Source organism: Euphorbia lathyris, chromosome 3 (genome assembly GCF_963576675.1).
Source record: "Euphorbia lathyris chromosome 3, ddEupLath1.1, whole genome shotgun sequence".
NCBI lineage: Eukaryota > Viridiplantae > Streptophyta > Magnoliopsida > Malpighiales > Euphorbiaceae > Euphorbia > Euphorbia lathyris.
Genome location: NC_088912.1, coordinates 72,924,561 through 72,937,419, shown reverse-complemented (window position 1 = coordinate 72,937,419; position 12,859 = coordinate 72,924,561). Strand labels below are relative to the sequence as shown.

The following is a 12,859-nucleotide window of genomic DNA, read 5'->3' as shown; positions in this document are numbered from 1 at the left end:
GTTTGACTGGAGTTGATGATGCCGTAGATCGGAGTCCGTAGCGGGGCCTGTGCCCATTGATGATGCCATAGACCGCAGTCCGTAGCGGGACCTATGCCCGTTGATAATGCCGAAGACCGCAGTCTGTAGCGGGGCCTGTGCCCATTGATGATGCCATAGACCGCAGTCCGTAGCGGGGCCTGTGCCCATTGATAATGCCGTGGACCGCAGTCCGTAGCGGAGCCTATGCCCATAGATCGAATTTTAATTTGCCTATCGAAGCCTACCTAGACTTGCACGGATTTCACGGAGCTATCTGAGTATTTTTGCGTGCGCCTTGACTTGAGTCATGCTCATCACCTGGCGAGTGTTTTTATTATGTTATAGTGTAGTGATATGTATGCACATGATTATGAATGAATGTATATATATATATTTTCTCTTTTTTTTTTTACATTGCTTCCCTCCTATTTTCCTTTGCAGGGAGACCTTCATTCTATTGATCGAAGAGTATCGGAGGGCATAGCGGCCGGGATGATGATGCTCAAATCGGACGTCGTTATCAGGATATGGAGGATGAGCGCTCCAGCTGGGAGAAGCGGGGCTGAGCAGCTGAGGAGAGGAGCCGTGTGGACATAGAGGCCCAGGGAGCTGCTGAAGAGAGTTTGCGAATTACGGTGGAGAGCCGCCGAGTTTTGGATGAGGGTTGCCCGTTGAGTTGCCTAGGAGGCCTTGGCTGAGAAGCGGGCACCTTACTTCGAAGGCTTTGATTCGTTTGAGGGCTTTTGGGACTTTGGGATTCCTTCTCATTGATAGTCTCATCATTGTTTCGGTTTACAACTTTATTAGTACTACTGTGATGTATAGCAGGTATATGTGAAAAAGATATTTGTGTAGGCTTTTTATTTGGTGGTGGGGAATAGAAATGTATAACTCATGACTTACAATACTATGTATTCAGTCGATCATAATAATTCCAATCATTCTCTTCAAATATATTCATACCTTTATTCATTTACAAACAACAGAAATACTTAGCCAATTATACATTATTTTTGTAATTGCTCAAGACATAACTACTGTTACCAGGACCCGCCTTTTTTCGGTTTTCAGATCCCAGCGATTTTTCAACTCTCCTTTTATTATCCCGGAATTTTCAAATGAGCGCTTTCTTGGGTTTTCACTCATTGGGATGTCCCTTATTGTTGCATATGTCGCCCTTTGCGGGTTTTCAACCTATCGGGAATTTTTATTTATTTTTTTTTTTATTTTACGAAAAGTATTTCTTAAGCCTATCCCGATTGGTAGGTTCGGAGAACTCCATGCCGTCCATAGTAGTTAGCTTAACCGCTCTTTTGCTTAGAATCTTCTTCACGAGAAAGGGCCTTTCCCAGTTTGGCCTAAACTTGCCCCTAGGGTCAGTGTGCGTCATCCGGATCTGTTTCAGCACCATGTCTCCCTCTCTGATAGGACTAACTGATGACTTGTGGAGAAATTCTGATCAGCTTTCGTCCCTATGGGGGCGTCGTTGGGTTCGACGGGGGGAAGCTTCGATGCCAAAGTCAGTAAGGATGAACAAGAGTGCAAACTGAATTGACAAAGGGTAAAATGAATGTGTACCTTGATAGCCTGAGACATAGGCTATATATAGTCATGAAGTTGTAACTTTCGGTAATTAGAAAGTCTCCATTAATGTCCCATTAATGGCGGTTACAGGTTACTTTTAAGTTGGCGGTTAGCTAATTGATAGCTCATTAATGGCCTTTATTGCTAGATCGGCCCAGCCGTTCTAATGGCGGATTGAGTGTTTATGGAGATCCGCCTCATAGGTTCGCCCGCGAGTCTCTTTTGGTGAGTCCTTGGAGATTCGCCTCATAGATTCGTCGGATACCTTTGTTTCCATACGCCGTGATATTCCCGTATTAGGTAACCAACATGTAGCGTTCTTCAGGCGAATATCCCTTTTGATCCCTAGGATAATATCACGATGTTATCAGAAGCCCCCCCAAAGTTCCCTTAACGTCCTTTAAGGCTTTCGAGCTTCTTTACGCGCCGTCATGATTACTTGCATTAATGAGCACTCTGTTCGATGCCAATCATGGAGTGACACGTGTAGCAGGCGCACTGTCCGAGGAGAGAGAAGACGCCTTCTTCATTCTTTCTTTTCTCTTTCTTCCCCATTCGTTCTTCCTCTCCATTTTCCTTTGCGTCTTCTTCGCAGAGTTTTCTTCGGAGTTTTCAGAATCCTTGAAGCTGTATTTTCATGTAAGTTCATCTTCCTCATTCTATTTTTTCTGAATGTTTAGGAGCTCTTCTTCATCCTCCGAATCAACCGCTGAACTTTTTAATTTGACTTCTTCCTCTGAGATTGTATTTAGTTGGACTACTTCGTCATCGGAAAATTCCTTTTCCTCTGAAGGTACGGTCAGCTCCGATTTAGCTGAGTTACACAACTCGGCGTGTAATCGTGATCGAACTCGTCTAGGTAGGAGTCAAAACCTTTCCACTCCGATCACTGGTACTGCTCCGGCCGTAGTTCTTAGGCGTTTTTCTGGGACGATGGCCTCCTCTTCTGCCCTACCTAGGAAAAAGAAACCTCGAGCGGAGTCCACTCCGTCTCGTATGAGTGCCACGGATCTAGCGGATCTGGCGAGTCGCTTCCCATGGATAAATAATTATGAGACTCAGTTGGCGGCGGCTCACCAACGGCCCTCCTGTCCGCCAAGCGGATTCTTGTCGGTGTACTGTAGTCATGTGGAGAGAGGGTTCCGGCTTCCTCTTCCAAAGATGATGGCGGACATCCTTTCTTACTTTGATATCACTGTCAGCCAATTACATCCTAATGGCTGGTTAGACATAGCTTTAGACTGCTATCTGGCCTCGAACTTAGGAGTAGTGTACACTCCCCGTATCTTCAGAGCTTTTCATAAACCGTCGAAGCGAAAGTCTGAGTCTTTCCTTACCTTTGCAAAATTTGGAGTGTATTCGCCGTTTAGTGGCAAAATGTCCAACGTCCATTGTTGGGACGAAAAATTCTTCTACATAAAGATAAACGAGGGCGAATCTCTAGGCTTCCCTACATACTGGAATCCCAAACCTTTGCACATGGCGGGAGATATGCGTATACTAACGAATAGTGATGAGGTAGTGGCAGATCTCATGAAGAGTGTCAAGGCGGAGGCCTGGACATACGCTGATGCTTTAGATTTCATGATGAGTGACATTCCCCTGATTCGCCAGGAAGGGGACAAGTTTATTTACTCGAAGATTGCCCAGTTTGATCAAGGTAACTTTGTGTTTTCTTTCGTTGAACCTTGATCGCTTTATTGTTCTCTTTGCAGGGGTTTATCTAAGGCCAATCACGCTCTTGCAGAGAAGCGTAGGAAGTTGCAGGAAGATGAGGCTCGCAAGAAAGATCAGGCGGCGGATCCCGAAAAGGGTGCAGGGAAACGTTTGGCTAATACAGCGGCCGATCCGCCTCTGAAAAAGAGGAAGCCTGCAGCTTCTGGCGATCAGAAGTTTATGGCGGATGCCATGAAATCCGCCGCGTCCTCGGTGGAAGGGGAACAGGCAAGTTGTATTTACCTTAATCTTTTTGTCATACTTTGGATCTAAGTGTTGATCCTTTCATCTTTATGCAGATGGCGAAGCCTGACCTAGGCGGTTATTGGTTCGCCAAGTACGGTACTAGGGGATCCTTGAGAAACGAATCTGTTATTAATGACCTGGACGAGGCTCTAGGTCAGCTGGGCGAGGTACAGAAGAACCAAAATCAGATCCCCGGATCAGCCCATGTTCAAATGGGAAAGATTGAGCTCCTAACGGTTAGTTCCTTCTATCCTTTAGCTATAAGTGATCTCCTTTTGGCAACTTTTGAATGAACTGTTTTGGCTTAACAGATGTATACTCACTTACGCGCCATGGAAGCGGAGCTCCTTCAAGGCGTAGCGGATAAGGCTACCATAGAAAAGTTGGAGAAAGAAGTCGCTGACGCCAACGCGAAAGCCGCATCCTCCCTTGCCCTCAAGGATGCCGAGATCCAAAAGCTAAAGGAAAAAATTGAAGCAGATGCTAAGGAGCATGAGGATGCTTTAGGAGATGCAGAGTACATGGCTGGGGAACAAGCTTTCTATTACCACTACAAGAAAACTGGGATTTAATGACAGGAAATACCATCACTAAAAGTCTAATTCCACTCATTAAAGGTTTTTAATGAGCGAAATATTCCCTTTGAGAAAGCCCTTATTACTAAAAGTATTAATGAGCGGAATAATTCCGCACATTAATAACTTATAATGATTGGGCATTTACACTTACTAAAAACTATATATAATGAGTAACAAATACACTCATTAAAAATATTTGTAATAATATAAAATACACTCATTAGAAGTATTTATAATGATTATAAATCCTCTCATTCTATCATAGTGTTCCATGTCATTGATGATATTGCTTATAAGGATTAGAATTTCAATAATAAAATATTTAAAAATTTGGATTGAAGGAAGCTATGGTAGGTATCAAATAGTAATTAGTATTAAAAACTTTCGTGCAAATAATCTAGTGTGGCTTGTAAAATATAAACCATAACAACTAGGGGAGAAAAAAAACCTAAAATTAAGTCATCAACACCTAGAGTTATTTAGGTATTGCCAAAGAACAACCCTATTAAGTTCATCCAAGAGCTTGTACAAAAGGAAAAATTAATGGCAGGCATATTTGGTAAGCGTCAAGGATGGCAAAAACACTCACATTCTAACTTTGCTCATGCCTAGAATGTCACCGAGCTATTGACAAATTCTCACTTTAGCGGAACTGCTACGAGACATCAATTTAAAATAGCTTCCACTTGATGCGTTACGTAAGTTGAGCGTCGGGTGTCAGGCTTACACCTCTTAACCTTCTCTCGGTGCTATGATCACTAAATTTGCATTCCTTTGGTCACAGAATGGCTTCGTGTGCCTGTCGGTCTTGTGGTAGTGCTTGATAAGGAGGATGCATCTGTTTATAGGCAGGATCTGATATACATTAATTAAAACATAACTAAGAAAAATTAATCAAACAATTAGAATAAAACGTCTCTATGTCACTATAGGGATATGCCTATGGTTTCTCTTGTAGAAAAAATCAACTGGCGTCACATAAGAGGTAACCAAGTCTAAACGGAGTGGTACAACATTAAAAGGTTCCTGCACGAGACTCGAGCAAAAAAGTATATCAATCGCTAATACAGGAAAAGCTAGATAACTGAAAAGTTGCAGTTTTCACTGATAATCAAAGCAATGCATGGAAACTGCAGAGAAAGTAAAATAAAATAGATAGACACTTCAATTGCCCATAAAAAGTTTTCTTCACCATCCAAGTGAAACAATAACCAAGGAAACTCGGGGGAAAAGAATCAATGAATTAACAAACACCTTCAAACATTAGCTAAGTATCAACTAAAAAAGAAAAAGAAAAGGCAAGAGGCGGTGGCATATAAATATAAGTCAATAATCATAAGGAATCATTAATAGAAATATAGGTAATTAGGAAAAGAAGCAGGCCTTGGCATTGATTTTGAGGGAAGGATGCCGCAGCGGTTCCCGAGCACAATCCGATGGCCCATGAATTCCGGTCATTGTGAAAGGAGGATTCTGTAGAGTATGCAGAGGTGGGAGTAAAAGAAAAAGGAAGAAAGTGAAAGAGTTGCAACACAGAAAAGAAAAGAAGCCAAATCACTGAGAATGAACTCCAACCAATCAACACTTCCCAAAGAAACTCAGACAACCAAGGACGAGAGACTCAAACCAAAAAGGAAAATCATGAAATTGAAGGAACTACAACTTCCACAATAACCCAAAGAAGATAAAACTTGTGGCATGCTTTTTAACAATAGAATACCATGTCAAGTGTCTATCTAGAGAATTGGTTGAGCAAGTGAAACACAAAAAGCATGAATTTAACAACGAATGGGTTGTGCTTTAAATAGAAAACACAAAAATCATGACTTTAATAATGAAACACAATAACACAGTAGTAAGAGTTAACCTTTAAGCCAAGAAAAGTCTCAAAGCATGTACCCACTTATTGTATTTACCAATTATAAGTTAAATATACCTTAATTTTCTTACGAAAAGTCTAACCAACAGAATTAATAATTATTCTTGGATTTTCTGGCTTAAGCAGGTTACTCATCTCAATTGAATGAGGGTATTCCCTACCAAACAGGGTAAAACCCTGTTTCCAAACAGAGATAGAGGGCAAGAAAGAGGGGTTTCATCGTTATAAATTTAATTAGTAGCTCCAAGATAACAAAGAGGCATTTCAATCATTTTAAAACTTAATCATCTCGTAATTTCAAACATTGAGTTGTCCACAATAATCAAACCAAAATTACAATCATCAACAAAAATTCAACTGAAATTCAATTCAATAGAAATTACAATCATCCGCAACACAATACATCAGACGCCTCTTCAAAAGGAAACCTAACCAAGTAGACCGAGATTGGAAAAAGAATAGCACAAATATGGACGAACAGAAATCCTAAGCTCAATCACAACAGAGGTTACAGAAATCGTAAACTCACAAATCACAATAGAACTTACAGAGCTATAAATAAATTAGTGGAGAGAGAGACTAACAGATGGACGATGGCTGGTGATCACGTCGAACGAACCGAAGGAAGTTACTCGAACCTGCAGCTTCCGCCTTGTTCATGAAAACCATAGAAAAGAGAGATAACAGTTGTTAATGACCACACCTGAAATATGCAGTTCATGAAAACCAATAGCAGTTAGATGCATACCATCCTCAAATATGCATTTCTCATTTTGTGACAATGCACCAAACAACTCCAAATGAAAGAACAACATAAGAAAAAAATTCATCACAATCGAGAGTGATAAGACAAAATAAAAGAAACAGAGAAGTACCATAAAAAAAAGTATTTGATGCTACAATGTGATCCTATTCATCAAGAATCCACATACAAGATGTTGCTTATGAACTTCAACATATTCCAGCAATCTAACATTATCTGTAAGATCCTATGCATCAGGATGTTTTTCGTACCAAGGTAAGGCAAATTCAGCATATTGAATAGGGGAAATGAAAGGGAACCTTATGGTTCATTCAAATGGCACATCAGATGAATGAAGATTCATGTAACATTCAATATTGTGGCAACTAATAAGGAAAAGCAAATGCAAGAGGAAAGTTAGCTTTAACAAACAAAGCTGGTGAAATAGTTAAGGACTCTCAACTACTGATCATTTGCTATTCCAATAGAACTCTCATAAAAAAAACCCATTAGAGTGAAAGAGTTTTCACTGCCTCAAATTAGAGATTATAATTTTATGAAGTAGAAGACTGAGGTCATGGGTCTCCTGGACTATATCCAAAGAGTAAAACTTGCCCAACAACACCAATGCCCATGAGTTTTAATACTTATGTCCCTTTAACATATATGTCAAGTGAAACATACACTCACTCAATTGAATTAAAATTTGAAAGTAATGCACCATAAAACCATTAGATGATGGAACACGAAGCACAACTCAAAAGGCCTGTGAAATAATAAGCTTAAAACAGTAGTCACACAAACAAAGAATAGCTATACTGTACTATTGATTCATGAATAGAATCTAATAGAAAGGATTAGCGAAATGAGTGTGATGAACTAAAAACAAAAAGCTATTACAAGCCTTATTTTGTCTTACATTTATACACGCCATATCTGACCTATGCCAGATAAGAAGAAATGTGTGGAAAATTAATTCTCTTAGTTCTGGCCTCGCAACTATGAGGAAAAAGAGGCCTTAGACCTACAATGCAAATGTGAAACCCCTACTTTATTAAGAGGGATTTCATAAATTAAAGGTTTAAAAGGGATTGCTGGAGAACCCCTTCCTATGGACCACAAAACAGGACTCCAACAGGCTCCCTTACAGAGTAAAGGGCAGAATCAAGAAATCCTGATGCAAATAGTAGAAGAATAAAATCAATTCAAAAAAGTATGTGAAGATTAGAAAGTGATAACTAATGGGCACAAGATCAGAAGAAGAAATACAGGCAAGCAATAAATCGTCAATAATTCAGGACGATAAAAAAAGACAAGCAACAAATCAACATTCAATTCCAATCGATCTTGCAGATATAACAGGGTTATGTAATTGACAGTGAACAAATCGAAAAGACAAAGCAAAAAACTAGATCGAAAAGACAGTTCAGGACATAGCTTTCTCATCTTAAACCAAGGTCATAAAAACATTGAATCAAAACCCATAAAGAGGAAAACAGCGGAACAGGAAGGAAAGGAAAACAGGAAAAATAAAAGAAATTACCAAGATAAGAGAAGAGATGCCGCAGACGTGAAGGAGGAAAACCCAGACCTAGGTCGAACAAGCTCAATGCCAGTGAGAAGCCCAGACTATGTTCGAAGACGGGAGTGAGAAGCCCACCTAGGTCGAACATGAAGTGAGAAGATGGGAGTGAGACGCCCTAGGTTAATCCGATTTTACTTTATTTCTTTTTTAGTCCTCAAAATAACTGGAGGGAATAATTTGGTGGAATGGCGGTAAATGAAAATTTTAGCGTATTAATGAGTGGTTTTTTTTATAATTAAAGCTTGGTATTTTTACTCTCCGAAATAATGAGTGGAATTTTAGTGAAAGCGAGCAAATATCTATATTTTAGGCCTGAATAATAAAATGGTATAACTTCCACTCATTAATGAGAACATGGTTTTAATGAGTGGAAATTATACCCACATTAAATTTTGGTCATAAAAACCTTTTTTTCTTGTAGTGTACGGCGAACTGATTATGGCATATTTCCAACTGGCGTATCCCGAGATCGATTTTACAGATCCGCAGTTCGCCGTTCCGGAACCAGATGACGTTCTTAAATATAAAAAAATTTCGGAGATCAAGGACTACCTTCGTGATTACGTTCGAAAATGGATGAAGGGACCGGTCGAAGAAAGCAAGCCTTCCGCCAATGTCAAGCTAGTGGATCTCGAGGAAGTACCTTCAAAGGCAGGTGAGGAACCAATAACCGATGGCACCCTTCTTCCTGAGGGAACGCCTTCTGTGGAAAAGGAAGTCTCCTTGGTGGGCGCATCTGGAGCTGTTGAGAAGGAAGCTTCTCAAGCAGGTGCCTCAGGCGAGAAGAATGCTAAGGAGAATACTCATGTTAATGTTTAGTTTTGTTGTTTGTAAAACTTAAGTACAATTATTTAATCCTTATGGTTGCTATTTATTTTACCTTTACGTTTGCGTAAGTAAATATATAAGCTTGTAGGATTTATTTCGGAGTAGGTGGCCAGCCATACTCCATCGTGCGAACCTTTGTGAAGGTTTGAAGCTGTTTTATTCCTTTAGAGGAAGTAAAGCTGCCTTTAGGGATCAACTTGCTACCTATCTTTGAGGTGAAGCGATCCGCCTTTAGGACTTTGTAAACCCTTCTTTGGGAAGGGAGTAAGAGAGTGTAAAGACCTTGCGTCCAAGGAATGTTTTAACTCTATCTCGAATGGTGACTATCTAAGGATAGATCCGCCCATGAGACTGTTCTCCTATCTTTGAGGAGAAAAAGTAGCTATGTGATAGCGATACTTTTGAGTGTGGGAAGCGTTGGATGCCCCCCCTTCTTTTTTAGACTGGAATATTTATATTGCTGCAAGAAAATACTGAAAAAGAATATGGACAATAGAACAATCGCTTTTTATTGATAAAAGATATGCGTTATTACAGCAAGCGGGTCTCATATGTGAGCCTCATTAAAACCTTTAATAAGAAAAACCTCATGGGAAAAAAGCTTATTAAAGGAAAAAGAGTACTCAAGACCTTTGTTTACATTCTATTTTCTGGCGAAGTATTTGCGGAGGTTTTGGAGATTCCAAGTGCGTGGCAATGTATTTCCTTCCATGTCTTGAATCTTAAAGGTGGCGAACCCAATCTTGTCCACTATTCGATATGGACCTGTCCAGGTGAGCCCTAGCTTGCCCTTCCCTTCTCTAGATTGGATTTTCTCGGCCTTACGGAGCACAAGGTCTCCTACATTCAGGTCTACAAGTTTGGCCTTTTAGTCATGATAAGCTGTGATCCGCTGCTTGTATGCCGCCATATGTACATATGCCTTGTCTCTCCTATCCTCCACTTGATCAAGACTTTCTTTCAATCTCTGACTGTTTTCATCCTCGCAATAGAATGCAATTCTGTCACTTGGTACCAATATCTCGACTAGGATTACAGCTTCCACACCATGAGAGAGGGTGAACGGGGTTTCGCCCGTGACCGTTCGAGGAGTAGTACGATACGCCCATAAGACGCTCGTTAACTGATCTGCCCATTTCTTATCATGCTCACCCAGTCTTTTCTTTATTCCTTTTACGATTATCCGATTCGTGACTTCAGTCATACCATTGGATTGTGGGTAATATACGGAGGCGAACCTGTTTAGAATGCCCAATTTTTCACAGAAAGCTTTGAACTCCCCACAGTTGAATTGCGTCCCATTGTCAGTGATGATCGTGTGTGGAACTCCGTATCTTCCCACAATATTATCTTTGACGAACTCAACCATTCGTTCAGCATTGATGGAGGAAACAGCTTCAGCCTCTACCCATTTAGTGAAATGATCTACTGCCACTACTACGTACTTCTGTTGTTTACGAGTAGGAGGAAATGGTCCAATGATGTCAATTCCCCAAAGGGCAAAGGGTCGACCTTCAATGATAGGCCTCTGGAGATGTTTGGCAGTATGAGATTCATTCGCATGAATCTGACAACTATGGCAAGATTCCACCAGTTTCTGTGCATCAGGTTCTGCTATGGGCCAATAAAATCCTGCAAGCCTGGACTTCTTTAGGATGGAGGCGGATGCCTCATGGCCCCCACATGCTCCTTCGTGCAACTCCTTGAGGACCTGTTGTCCTTCTTCTGGCAAAATGCATTTTAACCAAGGATGGCTAAAAGATTTTCTATAGAGGCCATCATTGATCATGGAGAAATAGGCCGCCTTCCTTACAATCCGTCGAGCTTCCTCTTTGTCCATAGGTAGAGCTCCATCTAATAGATACTGGCGGATGGTAGACCTCCAATCATTTTCTACTGTTGTGAGTAGGGATACTTCCTCTGAGGCGAAGGCTGGGGCTACTTTAACTTCGAAGGGACATTGTGGGTCTGCCCAATTCGCCTTACTGGAAGCCATTTTAGCTAGATGATCCACTTCAGTGTTTGATCCGCGAGGTACATGGATCAGCTCCCATTTAGTTTCTTTGGCTTCAAGGTGATCCAACAATTTTTTAACTTCGGCAACGTATTTGGCCAAAACATCATCCTTTACCTCGTAATTTTTGATCACTTGATTGACCATCAACTTGGAGTCACTATAGATCACGATCCGCTCGGGAGTGATTTCTTTCAACAGACGCAGTCCCAATATTAAGGCCTCGTACTCCGCTGCATTGTTGGTTGCAATAAAATCCAACTTGGCTGCGTATCGTAGTTTTATATATTGGGGACCTGTGATTACGATGCCTATACCAGCTCCGTCTGCCGAGGAGGCTCCATCTGTATACATCGTCCATTCTTCGACTTGAGATTTAGGGAGATTCATCCCTTCTTCAGTGAATTCATTTACAAAGTCTGCCAAGACTTGACTCTTTAAGGCTGACCTACTCTCATATCGCACATCGAATTCTCCAAGGCAGATTGCCCACTCCATCAATCTCCCTGAAGTTTCCGGCTTTTGCAATACCTTCCTCATTGGTATATTTGTTCGAACTATAACAGTATGAGCCTGGAAGTAAGGCCTAAGGTGGATTGCCGTGGTGACAACAGCCAACGCCATTTTATCAAGCTTGGAATATCTGGTTTCAGCATCCTTTAATACTTTGCTCACGTAATAAATTGGATACTGCTGGCCATCTTCTTTCCTTATCATGACCGTGCAAACAGCTTAATCTGTAATCGAGACATACATGTAAAGACTCTCACCTTTCAAGGGTCGGCTCATTAAGGGCGGTTCTGTGAGAAACCGTTTGATTCCTTCAAAAGATTTTTCACAATCCTCGGTCCATTCGAACGCCTTTTGCTTCTTGATCACCTCATAAAAGGGCTGACATCTACGGGCTGAACAGGAGATAAACCTGCCCAAGGCTACGATCCGCCCGTTAAGGCGTTGCACTTCCCTGATGTTCCGTGGCGCTTGCATTTCCAGAACGGCTTTAATCTTGTCGGGATTTGGACTCACTCCTTTCTGGCTGATCATGAATCCCAAGAACTTTCCATACGTTGCACCAAAGGTACATTTTTCTGGGTTCAGTTTAATATTGTGACGTCGAAGTACGCCCAGTACCTCCCTTACGTCATCTGCATGTTTTTCCACAGTGGTACTCTTGATGATCATATCATCTACATAGACGGAGTAATTATCACCTTTGCTTTCGGCGAATATTTTGTTCATCGTCCGTTGATAGGTTGCTCCTGCGTTCTTTAACGCAAAGGGCATGACTTTGAAGCAATAAGTGGCTTGGTGAGTCACGAACGAGGTCTTGATTCTATCTGAAGTCTCCATTGGGATTTGGTGATAACTCGACTTTACGTCTGTGAAGGAGTACATGACGTGTCCTGCGGTTCCATCTACAAGGATATCAATACACGGGAAAGGATAGTTGTCTTTGGGACAAGCTTTGTTGAGATCTGTGAAGTCAATACAAATGCGGTATGATCCGCCCGCTTTCTTGACTAGAACTACATTCGCCAGCCATTGTGTATAAAGTACCTCTTCAATGGCATCCGCCAGTTGGAGCTTGGTGATTTCTTCCTCAATCACCTTCTGCCTTTCAAGGCCATGGTTTCTCCATTTTTGGGCAACCGGTACCGCATCTTTG

The 12,859-nt window shown here is 41.2% G+C and overlaps 1 long non-coding RNA gene across 3 annotated transcripts; it reads right to left on the bottom strand.

The window, feature by feature from the left end:
- Positions 1 to 4,484: 4,484 nt before the first annotated feature.
- On the bottom strand, positions 4,485 to 8,492 carry LOC136221823 (uncharacterized). Of its 3 annotated transcripts, none has more exons than XR_010685327.1 (4): positions 8,310 to 8,492; positions 6,609 to 6,727; positions 5,529 to 5,618; positions 4,485 to 5,000 (listed from the first exon to the last, which is right to left on the bottom strand). It is a non-coding gene; the product is annotated as an uncharacterized lncRNA (long non-coding RNA). The 3 variants fall into 3 exon arrangements; XR_010685326.1 differs by having other exon boundaries at positions 4,485 to 4,983; XR_010685328.1 differs by lacking the exon at positions 5,529 to 5,618 and having other exon boundaries at positions 4,485 to 4,983; positions 8,310 to 8,490.
- Between the last annotated feature and the right edge of the window lie 4,367 nt (positions 8,493 to 12,859).